At 46.0% G+C, this 20,430-nt stretch overlaps 1 pseudogene; it reads left to right on the forward strand.

The window, feature by feature from the left end:
• Positions 1-1,693: 1,693 nt before the first annotated feature.
• On the forward strand, positions 1,694-4,331 carry LOC142889676 (uncharacterized; annotated as a pseudogene).
• Positions 4,332-20,430: the final 16,099 nt, after the last annotated feature.

The following is a 20,430-nucleotide window of genomic DNA, read 5'->3' on the forward strand; positions in this document are numbered from 1 at the left end:
TGTGTGCTTTTCTTGCTGCGCGGCAACGGCGCTATTGCAAAGAAAGAAAATAAATAAAGAAAAATAAACCCCCTGGACTGCCTGCTGTTATCTGCCATCTTCCCTCCGTAAGCAGCTTGTTTCTGAGCCGCCGCCGAGTCGAGCGTGAAAAGAATATAATTTCGGGGCCAATCTCCCGCTAGCATGGCTGCACACGTAGCCATTGTTGGGTCTGGAGGAGTGGAGGCAGCGGCCGGTGAGATAAAGATCTGCATCGGCGATGCCGACATTCAGCCTCCGACCGACCGGCTGACCGAGCGGCCGAGCGAGAAAAGGTAGTTTTTGTTGGGAGTAATTACTTGAGTCGGCGAAGTCTCCCGGCAGGACCGTTAGCGCCGTTAGCCTTTTTAGCCTTTTGACCACTTGTGCTGTGCTGTTTAGTGGAAGAGCCGCCAAGGGCTGTCTGAGTGACTTTGACAGATCTGAAACACTTTCAGGGCTTTTAGCAAAAACATTTGGATCAGGTTAAAGAAGCAAAACCTGGGAAACAGTTGCTGCTTTGGTTACGTCTCCAGCAGAGGATTCAACAACTTTGTTGGAACATAATTCAAAGAGGAAGAAGAAGAAGAAGAAGAAGAAGAAGGGAACAAAGCTGTGCAACCAAATCTAAACCTGTTTCTGAAGTGAAGAAAATGAAAGAAAGCTAAAAAAAGATCTATTTTTTTTAAAAACAGCTGTTATTATGTAGTTATTATGTAACTCGGATACTTGACGGAAGTGATGTTAACGCTTTGTTTCTTTGCAGCAAGATGGCAAAGAGGAAGTACAGAGGAAAAGAACGGACTGCTGCACAGGTCAACTGTGTTGCCATCTTGTGGGACCAACTGGAACAACAGACAATAAGACTTAAGTCTTCATTGCAATCCAGTTGATACAATGATCAACAAGCTGGAGTGAAAGAAAGAAAACAGCCAACAGGCTGCAGTTCATCCATCCATCCATCCATCTGTCATCCATCAGAATCCTGAGTCAAAGTCTCAGATAAATCCCCCGATTGTAAGGTGAAAAAAAAGCCGAGACACTTTTGGGCCGTTTAGCAGGAAACTAAGATCCATGTGTACGATTAACTTTTTCTTCTTCTTTTTAAACAGATTTTCAAGGACGGAGAAAAGTGAAAGACGAGACTTGTTTCATTGCAGGCAAGCAGGAGAGTAAAAGCAAATTTTTGGAGACCTGACGATGACGAGCCTTGAGTCTATTTTTTTCTTTCCTCCATCAACGTTAATCAGTGAGAATTGCTTGTACAGCATCCATCTGCGGAGCCTCTCAGAAAGAAAAAAAACCCCACATTAGTCCTTAAAACGGCGTCGGACTCATAAGTGCGATCTCACCGCTTTTCTTTCCTTTATTCCTCATTTCAGGGTTCACATGTAGAGGGTGCCGTTTTGTATTGCCATTGTAAGAGAAATGAAAAACAAAAGCTTTTTCTCTTCTTCCTCTTTTTCTTACGCGCGGCCTCTCTGAATGGGATTCCCGACGTTTTCATTTAGACGAAATACACAGGAAAACAAAGTCAAGAAAGTAAATATTTGTGTTTGTGTGTGTTTTTCTGTTAACATGAACATTGTCAACACTTCACTTCACTTTATTAGATTATATTAGATAGATACTTAATTGATACCCAGGAGGAATTCATTTTGATTAATTGAAATGCATGCAATGTTCTGAACTACAGTATATTATACAGTATATTAGTATACCATACCACAGAAAGAGGCGAAAAGAGGGAGCCAGGAAGAGGGCTTTCTTCCTGGCAAATCCCTTCAAGTTGACCAAGCAGCTCCTTGGTCAAAAGAGGACCGGCCGCCTTACCTGCTCAAAGGAGGTCATGAACAACCACCTCAAGGCCACGTACATCGACCCGGCCAGAGAACAACCGCTAGGTCCATGCGATGCACTCACAACACCACCAGAACCAACAGTGGACTTCAACGTGAAGGAGCCCCGCTTAAGCGAAGTGGAGGAAGTAGTGCGGAGAGCAAGATCAAGCTCAGCACCAGGCCCAAGCGGAGTGCCGTACAAGGTGTACAAGAACTGCCCGAAGCTACGGCATCGGCTGTGGAGGATCCTGTAGGTGATATGGAGGAAGGGAAAGATCGCCCAGTCATGGAGGTACGCGGAAGGAGTGTACATACCAAAAGACGAGAAATCTGAGAACAGCGACCAGTTTCGGGTCATCTCCCCTGCTCAGTGTGGAGAGCAAAATCTTTTTCAGCGTCATAGCCAAGAGACTCTCCAACTTCCTGTTGAGCAACAGGTACATCGACACGTCAGTGCAGAAAGGAGGAATACCGGGAGTTCCTGGCTGCCTAGAACACACAGGCGTGGTAACCCAGCTCATCAGGGAGGCAAGAGAAAGTGGGGGGGACCTGGCTGTTCTATGGCTGGACCTCACCAATGCCTATGGCTCGATACCCCAGAAAGTGAAACACCTCATCCTGGACTACTACGACAGGCTCAGTTTGAGAGTCTCCTCTGGCCAGATGACATCGGACCGGCACCACCTGGAAGTGGGCATAATCACTGGATGCACAATCTCATTGACCCTCTTCACACTGGCAATTAATATGCTGGTCAAGGCAGACCAGAATGCAGGGGACCCTTCAGCAAGGAGTAAGGCAACCTCCCATCAGAGCCTTCATGGATGACCTCACGGTGATAACAACAGCTGTACCAGGAGCCAGGTGGATCCTCCAGGGGTTGGAACGCATTATGGCGTGGGGACACATGAGCTTCAAACCTGCAAAGTCCAGGTCTCTGGTTCTAAAGTAGGGGGAGGTCACAGACAGATTCCGCTTCAGCCTGGGAGCGCAGTAGATTCCATCAGTCACGGAGAAGCCAGTGAAGAGCCTTGGAAAGGTATTCAACTGCAGCCTGAATGATAGAGAGTCCATCAAGGCAACCAGTGCTGATTTGGAGGGCTGGTTAAGGACAGTGGACAAGTCCGGGCTCCCTGGAAGATTCAAGGCCTAGATATACCAGCATGGAATCCTCCCAAGAATCCTCTGGCCTTTGCTCATCGACGAGGTCCCCATGACTGGTGGAAGGCTTTGAGAAAAAGGTGAGCAGTCATCTCCGTAGATGGCTGGGATTGCCACGCAGCCCGAGCAGCATTGGACTGTATGGGAACACCAACAAGCTCAGGCTTCCCTTCAGCTCAATGAAAGGAGGAGTTCATGGTGGCATTGGAACAACTGCAGTACTCTGGATCCAGAGATGCCAAGGTGTCTGGAGCAGGGATTGTTGTGAGGACTGGGAGAAAGTGGAGGGCAGCCGCCGCAGGCCAGCAAGCGGAAACGTGACTGAAGCACAAGACCATCCTAGGAACAGTGGCGCAAGGCAGAGCTGGACTAGGGAGTTCTACAGCAACCCGGTACGACTGTGCCAGCGGAAGGGAGAGGCAGAAGTTGGTGCAGGATGAGGTGCAAGCTTCAGTTGAGGAAGAGCGAACCAGCAGAGCAGTGGCCATGTGGCAACAGGGGGCCTGGATGAGGTGGGAGCAGGTGATGGAGTGGAGTGTCACCTGGAAGGAGACCTGGCAATGGGATCCCCAGAGGATCAAGTTTTTGATTCAGGGGGTCTACGATGTCCTTCCAAGCCCATCCAACCTGTTCAGATGGGGAAAAGTAGAAACACCTGCATGTCCCCTGTGTTCCAAAGCAGGGACATTGGAACACATCCTTAACAGCTGCTCCAAGGCTCTGTCTGAGGGTTGGTACCGATGGAGGTACGACCAGGTCCTGAAATCCATCGCTGAAGAAATCAGCAAGGGGATCAAGGGGAGCCGGTACAACCAAGCCAGAGCCAAGGCCATCCGATTTGTCAAGGAAGGACAAAGGCCAGAGAAGCCATCAAAGAACTGCACTGCTGGTTTGCTCTCCACGGCCCGCGACTGGGTGATGACAGTTGACCTGGAGAGGCAGCTGAAAATTCCACCACACATTACCCAGTCCACACTGAGACCTGACATTTTCTTGGTCTCAGAGGCCACTAGACAACTTGTTTTGTTGGAACTGACTATTCCCTGGGAGGAGAGGATGGAGGAGGCGCAGGAACGAAAGAAGGAGAAGTACCAGGAGCTGGTGGAGGATTGTCGGAGGAATGGGTGGAAGACCAGGTGTTTGCCAGTGGAGGTGGGCAGTCTGGGATTTGCAAGCCACTCCTTGAGTAAAGCCTACGGCACTCTAGGCAATACAGGTGCCAACTGGAGGAAGGCCAAAGGCAACAACGTGGAGGCAGCAGAAAGAGCCTCCACATGGCTCTGGTTGAAGAGGGGTGAGAAGTGGTTGTAGTTGTGGTGTAGTATGCCACTTGGACACAGGCTGGGATTTGATCACCCCAGTCGGGTCGCCAGGAGGAGGGCGTCCGTTGTGAGACCGAAACACCCCATGAATCCAGGGAACAATGCTGACGATGTGTCCAAGTTTTTGCATCAGTAGATGTATCGTTCACAGTATATTAGGACATAAAAATGTTCAATTGCAATTAATTAATTAGTTAACTAGCGATTAATCACAAATTAATTGCAAATGTTTTACCCTGCTCTATATGTAGCTTAAGATTTTTATTTTATATATTTATTTTGCACTGAGCCAGCTGCTCAAACAAGTCTTTTGACATTTCCGAGATTGGCCATTTCACTGTGTGCCTCTCCATCGCTTGTGTGTGTGTGTGTGTGTGTGTGTGTGTGTGTGTGTGTGTGTTTCATCTCTCTCGCACTTTAATACTAGATACTGACAAATATAACGTGCAGAAATATGATCTCATTTGTCAATCACGGTATTTTATTTTGAACATTAAATTACTTCCTGTCCAGCTTAATGTGGATTGCTCGCTGCTCGAGCATATTATTATTATTTTAAGGAGCTGTTCAGAAAAAGAGACAAGGACAATTCAAAAGAAAGTCGTAACGAGGAACTAAGGAACAAAAGACCTGAAAACAACTGAACACCGTGGCGAGAACAGGAACTACAATTCACAAACCGGGACAGAAAACAATGAACCGATAGGCAAAGGGAGACAAGATTATTTATAACCTAGGGCAGGGGAACACAGGTGAGAGCAATCAAGGGCACAGGTGAAAGACATCAAGAAAGACACACAGGAAGTAAAACAAAGGATGTTGACAACAGAATAAACAGATTTCAAAATAAAACAGGAACGACACAGAACATGACACACAGTGCAGTTGTGCATAATGACAGTGTGTGTCAGTTGTGAAGTTGATGATTCGGATTAATATTTAAGATTCATGCAATTTTAAACCGAGCTAATAACGTTCTCAGATCATTTCTCATTTCTGGTAAATGAATGAAATGAATATTCTTTTTGGGGGATCATTATTAAAAAGTCACTTTTTGCTGCACTGTGCTGACTAAAATCCAGCACTGGCAGCAACAGAAAAAAATCTCAGAAGAAACGTAAAACCAGCAGAATTTGCGAAGTGACATATTTGCCAACAGCAGCGTGTCGGGATCAGCTGCTTCTCGACCGCTGCCGTGTTTTGCTTTGCCGATGCTCACAAAGGCGGTGGCGAGATAGCCACCTTAGACAAAACACAGGGCAGCTCCTGGGCAGATAAAATTCTCTCCGTCCTGTGAAGTATCACTTCCAGCTGCTGTCACAAACACACGGCGGCCCACACCGGCCCTTTGTCTGCAGCCTCCGTAGCCACAATAAAGATTCCACTCGCCGGCTAATCTAGCGCACACATCCAGAGAGCTGCGGCCGGCCGAGAAGAATGTCCAGATAGCAGCGTTTTGTTTTTTCCCCTTTCGGGAGCAGGAATTCCTCCTACGCGTCTCAAGCGTGAATACTCGCTGATCGGTCTTTGAAAAAAAGCACCTGAGTTTAGAAGAAGCAACGAGCGGACCAATTGGGGGAAAGGAGGCGGTGCTACAGCCTGGGAGTTTACAGGAAGCTGCTGTGTAACCCCTGACCTTCCAACAGTGGCTCCAACACTGAGAGTCCAGCTCAGAATTTTTGTAGATGCATGTTTTCAGTCAGTCGGATATTTGAGACCGGACCAATCAGAACGCTTTGACGGGGGAAACAGGGCGGAGCTACAGACAAGGTAGCTAGTTTAGCTGTGACGGTAAACAGGAAGTTGCTGTGTGACCCCGACCTCACCACAAAGGCTAGAACACCAAGAATCCAGTTCGGAATTCTTGTAGATCCACATGGAAAAGTTCCAGACTCAGTCGTTTTCAGCCGGACCAATCAGCCTGCCTTGAGCGGGGAAGAGAGCGGAGTTACAGTCAGGTCAGCTTGCTAAGCTGTGATCAGAGGACAGCTTTTCCTGTCTCAAATGTGCTAGCCAGCCAGCTAGCTGGCTCGTGGGTATAATTTTGGGTGTATCGTGTGACTCAGGCCCTGTGTGCACTTGGTCATTTCATGCGTTTTTCGTATTCCGATCGGCAAAAAACACACAAAGTAACCAAGTGCAAACAGTCCAAATCCGTTTTGTCATCCAAATACCAAAACCCGAGGTGGTTTTGGTAGTCGCATCGCATAAAAACGCATTCGTCACGGATGTGCGAACAGAATGCGAGCTCAGTCCACATTAAGGACCGCCTACTCCACCCACCTCTCCCGTGTACGTGCTGGGTCGGCGCCCCACCTCCCGGCGTCGTCATTATAAAGTTACAAACAAGAAGCGAAAACAAATCATTTTTGTTAGACTCGTTTATTAGCATGCTAATAAATTTCATTCCGGATTAGCGTATTTTGTCAGCGGAGCAGCGGTCGCAGTTTCCCCACATATGAGATTAAATGTGCGACGTTGCATCCGAAAATTTGCCAGCCACTGTTGATCCGAAAATAAAGTCGTCACCCCTCTGTCCCACCAGTCGTTACTCCTCGTTCGGATCCATACGAGCTGCAGTAGAATTAAAACCAGTGACTTGATATAGTCCGCAAACAGGAAGTTGATTCTTATTCACTGTCATGTAAAACTCGCCGTGGTTTTGCGCTTTACTGCCCCCAGTGGTTAAAAACGGAAATGACGCATGTTGCATTTGCATAGGTTCGGCGGGAGGGGGGGTGTGATGCGATCACAAATGGCACGCTCGAGACGCATGTTAATGGCTACGTGCGAACAGATGCTTCGAGATCCGTTCTCGTGATCCAATCCCCAAAAACAGTTCCAAGTGACCCAGTGCAAACAGGGCCTGAGAGAAGTATCCTGAGAGAATTTTTTTTTCCCAAATGAAAAATCTTTCAAACTGACAAATAAATAATGAATTCTTCCTGTGCAACACAGTTACTGTATCAAATCAAATGAGCCACTGACCTATTTGACTCTTGAATCTATGACTCCTTGTTTACTAACGTCGCTTTCGTTATCCAGTGATTCCCGGTCAGGGAATAAACTGAAGTTCAGAAAAACAGAGTCGCGAATTGAAGTCTCGGACGAACGAAACCTCCCGATTGTAACGCGACAAAAGCATTTAGCCGTTTCTCTTGAAAAGAAGATTCGCATTTTGTGTCTCACTTTCTCTTTTTTTCTTTTTTAACACTTTTGCAAGGACGGAGCAAAGTGAAAGACGACAAGGCTTGTTCCACTGCCGGCGAGCAGGAGAGTAAAAAGCTAATTATTGGAAATGAGCTTTATGACGGCGAGCCTTGACCCTTTTTTTCTTCCCTCCGCCAATGTTAATCAGTGAGAATTGCTCGCACAGTATCACCATGCTTTTCAGAATTATCTGTGGAGCCTCTCAGGGAAAAAAAAAAAAAGAAAAAAGAAAAGAAAACATTTGTCCTTAAGCGCCGGCGGACTTGTAGGTGCGATCTCGCCGCTTTTCTCTCCCTTCTTCCCCGTCCCAGGGTTCACAGGTAGAGGCCGCCGTTTTGTGTTGCGATTGTGAGGGAAATAAAAAAAATCTTTTTCTCATAGATGAACCTTTTTTTCCCCCCCTCCACCGTCTTCTTTTTTAACCCTCAGCGCTCGGGAGTGAAAAAAAGAAAAAAGCAGCACACGTTTCGAGAATAAAAAAAGGAAGGGAGGAAGAAAAAAAAAAAAAAGCCACATTCTCTCACGTTAGCCCGTCTGGCGGAGAAGAATGCTGATTTGCTTGAGGTAAGGAGAAGCAATGGCCGTTTAATTAACCTCTCCCGCTTCAATCTGCTCACAACACTTTCGCCCGCGACTCCCTTTAATAGTTTAATGACCTTGCTGTCAGTAAGACTGAGGAGGAGCGAGTTAAGGTATGATTTAATTAAAGGAGTCCATATGTTTAAGGCTGGATGTCTGCACAGCAGCAGCAGCAGCAGCAGCAGCAGCAGCAGCAGCAGCAGCGAGTGACAGCGCCTGACCTCACCGGCGAGTTCGCCTAGAACGCCGGCGGTGAGAAATTTTCCATCTCGTCCCAAAGTACCCACCTCCTCCACACGGCGGTGCCACTGTTGCTGAGACACTTTCTGCATCCGAGGCTTGGAGAACAAAAGATTAAAAAAAAAAAACGACTGAGGAAGGATGAATAAACTAATGATCGAAAGTATTATCAAACCTGATTTTTGCAGTGAGGACTGAGTGGGAGGAGCTAACTAGGCCCAGTAGTTAAAGCTATGCTGGCATTAGCATGTCCCGAGCATGAATTACTCGCTGAATACAACCATGACAATGGCTTGTACAGTTTGTCATTGTGCTGTTTTAACCTCTCGTAATAATAATGCTTGATTTTTTTCTCTCACAATACTCACTGTGGAGTTTACGTAGGTGAATTTTGTTTTTCTATATCTTTAGCTAGCCACGGCAAAAACAGGGACTTGAACTGGGCTATCGTTATCGCGTACGTGCCCTGTTAGCTCGTTTGTATATCACAGCACAGAGCAAGTTAGGTCTTCCAATGTGCAGTCACACTGAGCAGCGTGTGAACGACAGTGTACAAACTACAATGTGTGAACTACATTGTGGAAACTACGGTGTGGTTGCATCTCTGCCGCTGTCAACCACCACAACACCTGTCGTTATGCTAAAACTGGCGCAACTTTAAAGAGTAAAGGCACCGCTGTAACCTTATTTTCCCACTCACACGAGGTTTACACGGTGCCAGACCGAGTCTGAGTCTTTGACGGGGAGGTGCGTTGGATTCCGACGCCTCGCCGTCCTCCTCTGAGCCGCGGCTGCGGTCACCTGCGACGGCTCAGCCGAGTGTCGTGCACGGCAGCGGCCGCGGCCGGCAGATGAGGGTGAAATTACTTCATAATAGTCGGGGTGTTCCTGGGTTTATATAACGATATGATAATCCTCTTTTCACACAATGATGATAATGATCGTTATTATGGCAGGGGAGTAGGGGGCGAGGAAACCGCTCGGAATGGAGACTTTGCCGCATAATCCTCATGCCTTGAAAGGTTAAATACGGATTTGAATACTATGATCCCCCCACTCTGAAAATGATAGTTCCGTATTTGAAGCAAATGTGCTCATTGTGCACTTTAGCCGGCGGAGCGGCGCACTTCTGCCAGAGGAGACTGTTTCTGCCCGTGATTGGTAAAAAAAAAAAAAAAAGAAAGAGAAAGAAGGAAACGTTGCTACGCTAAGGATGACTGACTGACTCAGTGCCTGCAACAAAAAAAGACAGAGAAAAAGTTGTTGTTGCACTTTGAGTTCAAGTTGGGCTGCAGTTGCTTAAAAAAAAAAAAGCAGCTTCCAGAACAGAAAGGATCAGTGACAGCAACTCATGTCTTCAGCTCATGTTTGTTCGTTTAATTTCAACTGAAAACTTAGCAAACATTCCAGCCCATGACTCCGTTCTCTCCTTGGATGGACGATCGCTATTTTGCACACCGCATCATTTCCACTATATGACACCATAGCTAACTAGCCAGTCCATCCATCCATTCAGGTAGCTAGCTAGTCAGCTAGCCAGCAAGCTAGCTAGTCAGCTAGCTCACTTCCTGTGGATTTCACGCACTTGTACGACACAGAGGGAGTGTTTTCATCTCCAGAACCAGAGTTGAGAGCCGTGTTGGAAGTTGTCGTTCTCCTCGCTAACCAAAAGCTGGAGCCACTTCAAAGACACGGCAGACGGCAGCGGGTGGGACGGCCTGCCAGCCAATCTACTCATAAAAAAGACGGGATGATTGGCTGAAGGTGGGCCACAAGTTCATCTGAATCAAAGTTGCCAAAAAACCTTTTTATTCACACAGCAGGAGCTCTGTTGCACAGTGTCTTGCTTTTTTTTTCTCACCAGGTTGAATCTGAGCGACCTGCCCGACTGACCAATGACCTGCTGATCTGTTTACAGCTGCCAATCATCATCCTGCGCTGGGGTATCGAGTAGGTGGAGAGTATTGCAGCGGTCACACCCTGGACCAGCCATCCAGGGGGTGGTCCCATCATTCAAGTTCAATTCAAGTTGAGTTTCATGTGTATTTTTCTGGTGGTTATTGTAACGTCATTAACAATGTGCTAAAATAATTAAGAAAAACTAAAAAAATTTTGGAATGCTTTGCTCACAGACCAATGGTTTTTTTGTGAGGTCGGTGCAGTTACAATGACAACCAGCTGACAAAAATAAACAATAAATAAATAAGCTTCAACTTCATGTTTCTTGTTGAGAATTTATGTACATTTTTTTTTTTAATTAAAATAAATAAGTACGTTCCTGAGAATAAACAAGCCAGACATTCAGTTTGGGTTCAGCAGCAGCAGCAGCAGCAGCAGCAGCAGCAGCAGCAGCAGCAGAGGCCAGGGATCCACGATGCACCTGCTCGCTCTCTCTCTCTCTGTCTCTCTGTGTGTGTGTGTGTGTGTGTGTGTAGTTGTGTGCACGCCCTCAGTGTCGTGTATTAACAGGAAGCGGCTTCACAAGATGCTGCATTAGAAACTCAATTTCTGTGATGAATCGCCCCCGAGCCACTGAATTACAAACTGCTCCCCAACACCTTCACCCCCCCCCCGCCCCCCCCCCCCCACCCCCGCCGACCCCTCCCCTACCCGCCGTGGCTCAGAGCGCCCTCCCCCTCCCCACTCCCCTTCCTCCTGGTGCCGTGTCAGAATCTTCTTAAAGCTCTTTCTTAATCTGATCTGCTGAATGTGAAGAGGGTGAAAGGATTTTTCTTCCCCACTCAAAAGCACTCACTTCATTTTTTAGTTCATTTCATTCCCCCCCCCCCCCCCTTGTTGTTGCGTCGCCTATTCCAATGCCGCCAACTGCTGGGTCAGTAATATTCACAAAGTTGCTGCTGCTGCTGCTGCTGCTACTCTTCCTGTCTACGGGCTTATGGATGTGCACACACTCCGCCTCCAGTCATTATGTGTGAAGAGCTGCCACACTGCTGCTAAACACCAAGTGTAAGCATTATTAACTAAACACCCTAACCCCCCCGCCCCCGCCCTCACTCCACCCCATATATAATTATATATATAGGTGTGTGTGTGTGTGTGTGTGTAGAAGGTGAGAAATGTGTCTATAGGCTGCAGCTGCTGTGATCAACTCGCTGCCCAACAGAGTGAATTTCAAAAACTCTGCGGGTGATCAGTCAGCCAGGCGGGATTTATTACTGTAGTTTATTATGATTATTTTTTTAAATATGGACGAGATGATCAGTTAGCGCCGAGCTTTGAGCCGCCATGAGTCATTTAGGAGCAGAGACATAAGGCAGCCGTTACCTCAGATTCATTTATGAAGGATTTTCGGGATCGGCTGCACCGAAGCTGCAAGCAGCGTTGAGGTTTGGTTTTGTTGTCTTGTTCTTGCTGATTTGATGTTGATAGAATGAGATTATTTGGATTTTCTGGTGCTGGTGAAAACTTTCTGAGGAGAGATAATTTTTTTTTTTGTGTGGGGTTTCATTTTTAGAATTTACCATTTTGGTTTAGCAAACATTTTCCCCGCTGCTTGCAAAAATTAGCGTACACAATCACTTACGCTCCGTTGTTGGGGTCTTATTGAAAGACACTGAGGGAGTTTTTAGCAAACGTTAAAAATGCTGGTCCCCACGAATGGATTTGGTTTCATTCTGAAGCTATGTGAAGCTATGTGACGCCACATCATCATGGCGCTACGTGGTCACAGGAAGTAGCAACAGTGTTTTTTTGTTGTTTTTTTTGTTTCTGCTTCGGGGTCAAAGACGGTCAGAGGGTCTCAGTATCACGAAATGAATCCAAAATACGATGCAAGTCTGGAAGTTCGACTCACATTTGTTGGACAGAAGGTTCTGATTGATTTTTATCACTGTAAAAAAAATGAGAGGACACCACCAGAGGACAAATGAAGCAACTCGGCTCTTCTGGAGTGGCTCCCCCCCGCTGGCCGGAAATAGAATTGCCAAAAAAACAACATAACAAAACCAAACAAAGCAACAAAACTGAACAAAACGCTTGGCGGATAAAGACGACAAAACGGCCGCAGGCGGAAGAGAGGAAGGGGAGAACTTTTTCCGCTGCGTCTGATTGGCTGGCGCTTGGCTCATTGTTGCCGCCGCCGCCGTGGTGGCTGCAACAACGACAACAACAACAACAACAACAATGGCGTTTGCGGTGTTTGTTCGGCTGCGAGGAGATTGTGAGTCACGCAAGTCGTCCTTTTGTTTGTCGCCTTGATTGTGACAAGCCGTCAGATGCAGTGGCCAATCAGAAGAGGAGGAGGAGGGAGGAAAAAAATAACAGATTTAGTTCACTGCTACACACACACACACACACACACACACACACACACACACACACACACACACACACAGGCATTAACGGAAATCCAAATATTCCAGCATTACGAGAGGATGATAATGTAAATTCAAGCTAATATTGGTACAATGTGTGCAATTTGTGTGTGTGTGTGTGTGTGTGTGTGTGTGTGTGTGTGTGTGTGTGTGTGTGTGTGACAGCTCCGGCTGGATTAGTCCTTCATTAAACAGGTTCTCCATGCAAAGCCACTGTCAGATTCTTGTCATGCAGGACAGAAGGAGCTTCGCCAGCGTCGACGCTCACAATTAAACAGCGGCGGCTGATTAGCGGCGAGCGCTAACGCTAATCTGGAGGCTGCCACTTCCTGCACAAGATGAGTCCCGCCGCCAAATAAAAAAAAAGGGGGGGGAGGGAGGGTGAGTGGGGAACAAAGCGCTGCGCTGCATGGGGCTTTGTGGGCCGTTTTCACATTAGATGTTGGAGAAGAACGACGTCTATTTATATGAGTCTTTTCTCCAGTTCACATTTCAGCAGCGGCTTATTGTCCACATCCTATGCAGATTTACAGCAGTGGTTTTTGTTGAAATAAAACAAACAAAAAAACAAAACAGACCCAACAACAACACGTGAGCTTATTGTAGTTGGAACTGTGGAAACAGGAAGTGGTGCCACACGCTGCTCAGGGGCCGTCAGTGCGGTTCTGGTTCCGTCTTCAGTTCTAATCAAACACAGAGACCCTGAAATGGATGACAGTGACTCAAAAAGGAAAAAAATGGGAAGAATATGGGAAATTCACTTCAGACAAAGTACATACATTTTTTTTTTATGAATAAATATGTTATTGTGTTGCTCCTATTGGAACTAATTGAGTAAATATGATATGATAGGATATAATGTAATATAATATATATGGAAGGGCATTGCTGCCACCCTAGAAAAAAAAAAACAGGGCTCAGTATCACGTTATAACGTGATAGTTTCATGTTTTAACGTGAAAATTTTCACGTTTTTACGTGATAATTTTCACGTTTTAACAGGAAAATTAGGATGCAGTTGAGATGGTGGAACTCGTACCCATGGAGCCTTCCGTGCCCCTCCAGCTGATTAATGAGAAAACAACGCAACTTCAATCGGGTGGGATTCATTCTTCCTACGATACAATCCCATACTGTTGGATTTTGTATGTTCTCATATTATTTTGCTTTAAGATTTTATTTTGAAGTTAATCAGTCAGTGGGGGTCACATGATCCACTAACGCCAATAAGGTGTATGAGCGCGTTTTGTTGTTCTCTGTTGTATTATGGGATGTTTCGATACCGTGAAAGAAGAGCTCTGTCCACGAAAGTTTTCATGTGATATATATAACAAAGAAAAGTTATTAAAGAGAGAAACGGTATCAAGTATTTCCCTCCAACTATGGACGAGCTGTGAGTTCCAACACATACTTACCTCCTCAAAGTACGCAAACTTATGTTAATTTCATCGATGGTGCTTAATAAATTTAAGGTCTCACCATGCCTCAAACCACATTAAAATACAGTTTAATCAACTCATGCAGACGAGACACGGTGCCTCAGTTTGCCTCGCTCCATTTAGTTTAGATTCATTAGGAAATTATGTGAAAATTATCACATAAATAAACATGAAAATATTTTACGTGTATCACGTTATAATGTGAAACTATCACGTTATAACGTGATACTGAGCCCTGTTTTTTTTTTTCCTAGGGTGGCAGCAATGCGCTTCCGTAAATATAGCATAATATAACATCATATAATAAACTATAGTAAAACAATCTGCCCGTTAAAATAGTTGGTTGATGAATAAAAACCAGCATCATGTTTTTTTTTAGTTTTTTTACCATATGATTATTCTTTATATTGGTCTTTTACAGCCAGTTAAAATGTGAAAAATGTGCTTTTAATTTTAAAGGTCACAACCCGTCGCACCTTCAGCCCAAACGCATCAAGCATTTTTCTTTTCTTTTCTTTTCTTTTCTTTTCTCCCCTGCACTGCACCGACTCGGCTCTTTCCCACTCTGCGCCCTCTAGAGGCGGCTCCGAGCAGCTGTAGATCTTCTTGCCAGAAGTCGACTTGCCCGCTTGCGGCAGGAATAGCGGCGTTCTAATCTTCCTGCTGTCATATTAGTACGAATTTAGAAAAAAAGAAAAAAAAGAAAATAAAAATAGTCGGCGCTTGACAGGAAACATTTAAATCAAGTCTGTTTCTTCGGCCGCCTGAAACCAGATTACAAGTCTGATTTCTGCCTCTTTATCTGACACCACACACACACACACACACACACACACACACACACACACACACACACACGGATCAGCAGATCAGTGATGAGGAGTTCAGCGCAGTTGCCAAGTGTTATTATGACACCAGATGCAGCTCTCTCTCCCTCTCTCTCTCTCTCTCTCTCTCCGATAACAGAACGAAATCTTGGGCAACTTTAAATATTCATCTCTTCGAGTCTCCAGCAGCAGCGAGACACAATCGCTCAGCCGCAGCAGAAGACAGACCGGAGGAGGAGTCCTGGAAGCCCCGCCCATAGACATCGACCAATGGGAACGCTTGTGCTCTCAGACCAGGACTGACTGCCAGCTGACGCGTTTTGCTGCATCATGGTTAATTTGGGCCAATCAGAGGAAGTTTCTTTTTTCTGTTGCTGCTCACATAAGTTGTTCTGGTCCGATATTGTTCAAAACTTTGATGATCCAATGGGAAAAAAGCTCTTTGACAATGTTTGCAAATTGAGGGGCCTCTAATAAGCAGGTTCGTTAATTGGTTCTTTGGATAAAGCTTTTCAGAAGGGCCAATCACAGTTATGCACCAGTGGTTGAACCACCTGGCAGTAGTATGAGGGTTCTGATTGGTTCTGAATGGAGAGGGGATGGGTGGAGCGTGGCAAGTAAGGAAATGGGCGGATTTTAACAACAGCAAGTCCAGAACCAATCAGCAGTCAGGAGGAAAAAGAAAACTGCAGTGGCTTCCGTTTCTTTGCTCCATTTGTGATCAGACGGACCAATCAGCAGCGCCCACGACGTCACTGGCTGAAGCCTCTTTCTCCTCCGAGGAGAGGACACTGATTGGTCCGGCCGCACTGTGACCCGCTAGCGGCTAACGCAGGCATGGGAAAACTATGGCCCAGGGACTATATGTGGCACGTCAAGGTTTTTAATCCGGCCCGCCGAACTTGGAGAAATTTATATTTGTAGTAAGTTAGTCATAATACAGCTGCATTTTATTCACTTTTTCAGTGTTTTAAGAGTCATCTCAATAAAGAGCGAATCACCGTGGGGCTTCAGAGACACATATTTTGTTGTAACTTTGCTTTTGCGCTTCTCCAGTTGACATTAAAGCAAACTATTTCTACTGATGTCATGATGCATTTTGTTCTGCTATGAGATGGGTCACCAGAACACTCCATCTATATGCTCCTGCGCCGGCCCCTCTGCCAAATTCTAGAACCCATTTTGGCCCATGAGTCAAAAAGTTTGCCCACCCCTGGGCCGGCGGCAGCTAACGATTCAGACTGGAGCTTTCCAACACGGGCTGAGAGTTTAGCAAGGAAAATTCTCCCTCCTCTTGCAGCCATTTTATGCTTTCCCTTTCTTCTCTTTCTCGCCTTCTCTGCCCTGTGATTGGATCGGTTGAGGATTTTTTTCCCCCTTTCAGCCTAAGAAACCTGTCGGGAGGTGGGGAAATAAAAGAGGTTGAAGAAGGATGAAGATTTTTCCGCCGGTCGACGGCTTTTGTCCGGACGCCTTCAGCACACACAGGCTGTTTGTCAGTGAGGGCGGTGATGAAAGCTGATTGGTCCCAGGGGCCTCGTGTCGCTGTCGTAAAGAGAAGGACACGTCCGCGTTGTCATTACTGGTTTTTATTTATTTATTTCACTCCCCCCACCCACCTCCTGACACACACACACACACACACACACACACACACACACACACACACACACACTGCAGGAGGCGCCGGGCGGCTCTTTTTTTAATCTGCTGCTGTGCTGCTGGCCACCGCTCGTAACTCCGCCCCCCTCAGGTCAGGTGGTCAACATCAGATGGACGGTCAGTGGTGCGACCAAACGCATCACTTCACCGCCAACAATGTGTTTAAAAAATATGTCAGGTTTTATGTCTGAGCTCACCAGTTTCTGAAGACCAAGAATTGACTTTTTTTCTTTGCACGTTTCTCTTCTTTTGTTTCGTCTGTTTTGTTTCTTGTTTTATATCAGCTTCTGATGTATAATGCATGTGTGTGTGCGTGCGTGTGTGTGTGTGCGTGTGTGTGTGTGTGTGTGTGTTCCTTTCAAATAAATCATTTAAATCTTTTGAAATTGTAACTTTGCTTCCGTTTATGACAGTGTTTAATCTATTTGTTCAATATTTTTGTTGAATTCTTGTCAATTATTATTGATTTTCTGTTTTTTTTTTTAAGAAGATTTCCTTTGGCGAATTTTTAGACAAATTTGTTTAAATATGTTGGTTGTAATTTTCAATTTTATTTCTTGCAGTATTAACAGGTTTTATGATGTCTTCTCAATTGCTGCTATACGAGACTCTATACATAATGATAAAAATAGGAAAAAATATATAAACTATTTCAGTCACAATTTATATTATATTGGATAATTGTGGATTGAATTTGGAATTTTTGTCTTCGAGATGATGATCAATGATAACATGTGTTAACTATATTTAAACTGGACTGCAGAAAGTGTTGATGAAGCATTCCGGCGGCTGAAACGACTTAAAAACTGTTGATTCTCCTTTCAGGTGTTTGATGGCTTTAAAAAAAACATGACAGTGGCGTTGAGTTAAAGAGACAAAGGGCGGCCGGGAGGAGGGAGGCGACCCAGCTGTAGGGGGCGCTGGCCCCGCCCACCGGCTGACTCTGGTTATTGTGCTCACAGGGCCAGTTTGCTTGATAATCAGTCAGGTCGCGTGGCTGCTGCGAGCTGTCACGCCTCAAATGGCTCTCATATGGAGCGCCCCCGCGGGACGGACGCCGTCATTAACTCTGGAGCACCCCACTCCTCCTGCGCCCCCACCCCCCCCCAACCTCATTGATTCCGAGATCAAGCGGCAAACGGCTCCCAGTGGTGGCGGCGGCGGTGGCGAGCCTGTTGTCTGACCTGCTGCTCAGCGGCTCAACGGCTGCACGCCGGCTGTCGGAAACAATTTACACCTCGTAAAGAGCAACAGGGCGATGGAGGGTGGTGGTGGGAGGGGTGGGGCCGCGTGAGGTGGGGGCCAGGGGGCGGGGCTGGGATGGTTTGGATTGGCGGTGAGATGAAGGAAAGAGGGGGCAGATCAGGGGTCAGGTAGCGCTAACGCTAACAGCGTTTGATTAGATTGTGAGGAGACGTCGCAGTGAGACCGAGTCAAAGGAGGCGTCCAATAGGAAGCCGCCGACAGTGGACTGGTGGGTGGGGCTTTGGTCGGTCGAACCTGGGACTGGTTTCTTTGAATCAGTCAATGTGACATCAGAAATGGTTTTATTTTAGCGCTGACACTGCTAAGAGTGGAGCTGCATGAGAAGGTGGGGTTTTCTCATTGGTCAGAAATTCTCTAAATACCATCAGAACCTTTTTAAACCTGGGAACTATTTCATGGGTCCTGAGTCATATGCGGGGCAACCAGGTTGCTACAAGCGACTAAAATCGTAAACTCTCTCAGTTATATATTATTATTAATGATACTGATCTATGTGAAGACACTGATCACGTCAATGGGTTCTCAATCATTACCAACAATGACTCAACAAGGTTGGATAAAATTGAATTTTGGACGCACGTCAAAGAGTTGTGCTATTTTTCCAAGAGGCCTGCAGGGGGCGACTCATGTGGCCCTGGGGTGGTGGTGGTGGGGGGGGGGTTGGGATGTATCTGGTGACAGCGGGCATAGGGTTGGTGACCCCTGCTTTAAAGACTGGAAACTGTTTCCACTCCGCTACTTAAAAATATTTAAAAAATAAAAAAACATATTGAAGTGCGTTTGACAGCTGCGCGGCCTTCAGGACATCTGACGAGCAGACACGCGAACCTTGACCTCTGCGGCCGCTTTTTTACATTTTTTTTAATCAGGTTGACTCAGAGAGAAATGAGTGGAGGCTCAAAACGACGTGAAAGAAGTTAATTAAAAATACCACTCCCACCCCCCGAGACCCTCCGAAAGAATAAATAAATAAATATAAAAACTAAAAACTAAAAAGCCTACTTTTCATTAACTACCACTTCACCATTGTGGGAGTGAAGAGGTCAGAGAGAAATGTCTGCACAAGGACCAACTGGCGAGGTAAATAAAGAGCGGCGGCGGTGGGTGGGGGGACGGGGTGGGGAGAGTGGGGGGGGTAGGGGGGGGGGGCAGTGGCCAACGGCTGGAACCAGCGAGGAGGCCGAGTGAAAACGATGCATTTAGGGGAGGAAACATTAGCATGTGAAACGGCCTCAGCTGTTGTCTGTTAATGAGGCGTCCTTGAGCGCCGAGGCCTCGAATCCCCGAAGCCACAAAAGACTCTTTTCATGCTTTTCTATGGTGCCGCCATTTAGGCCGCCGCCCCCCTCCAGACTGTTCAAGGCGACCGACCACGACGAGAACCCCCCCCCCCCACTCCTCCTCCTCCTCCTTCTTCTTCTCCTCTTTTTTTTGTCTATATCGTTTAGAGTCACTGTTATCCTTATCTAGATATTTCAATTACATGGCTTCTTTGCCACGATGTCATTTATTGAATCACTGGTCCACTGAGGATCAGTAATGCTTTTTCTTTTTTTTCTTTTTCCCTTTTTTTTTTCTCCTCCTCCTCCCCCGCCGGCGAAGCACAAAAGCCGCCACTCGTGTGTCTGTATCGGCCACCGTCCACTCCACGAAGCCACTCCGGGTTTATCGGGAACGCTGTTGCTTCACCTAAACGTGACTTGTTGCTTTGTTTAGTGTGAAAAACAAACGCAAAAACATTTATGGTCTTGATTTAAACAGATTAATGAATATCAGCATATGTTGCTTTAGCCGCTATTAGCGTAGTTAGCACCACTGCTGTTAGCTAGTTAGAAAAAGTTCAAAACTGCGACATCTAGTGGTGAAATCACGTTGTGGTGAAAGCACATCTAATGTCTTTGTTCGTGCTTGTGAGCAGTATTGTGTAGGGCTGCAACCAACAATTGTTTTTGTTGTCGACTCGTAACGATTATCTTCTTTATTTTCACACTGGCAGCATACATTTTTGACAGCATTGTAGCAAATATATAAAATATTGTTGTACATAGTGGTTACATTTTTCAATGTAAAACATCCTAGCTACATTAATTCACGAATTAAAGGTTATATGCAATGTTTATCACAGTTAAATACCTTCAACAAGATTTCCAACTTAAATATCAAATGAATACGTCCTTAATGACAGTTGATAAGTGATCAGTGAAAGAGCGTTACAATTCAGTATAGACGCTAGTATTGACAGGGACCGTAATTACTGCCGTAGAGTAGCATTTACCTAAGTAAACGTACGATGTGCTTGCGTCATAGGCTGGTGATTAATTAACATACAAGCCTGTAATTCAAAACATAACTGGGAAGTATTTATCCTCGACATTATTTGGGAACTCCACTCGTTGATGCGTGATGTTACAGCGACTCCGGGGTGTCGGCCTATAAGGTGTTTGTGAATCATGGTGGTGCTATCCTGGAATGCTAGGTGAGCTTTATTGAGTTTGCACCTCATGTGCTTCGCTGCTTCATTTTCTGTGAAA

Source organism: Nelusetta ayraudi, unplaced genomic scaffold, assembly GCF_046127955.1.
Source record: "Nelusetta ayraudi isolate G7.1 ecotype Tasmania unplaced genomic scaffold, CSIRO-AGI_Nayr_v1 ptg000001l, whole genome shotgun sequence".
NCBI classification, from domain to species: Eukaryota; Metazoa; Chordata; class Actinopteri; order Tetraodontiformes; family Monacanthidae; genus Nelusetta; species Nelusetta ayraudi.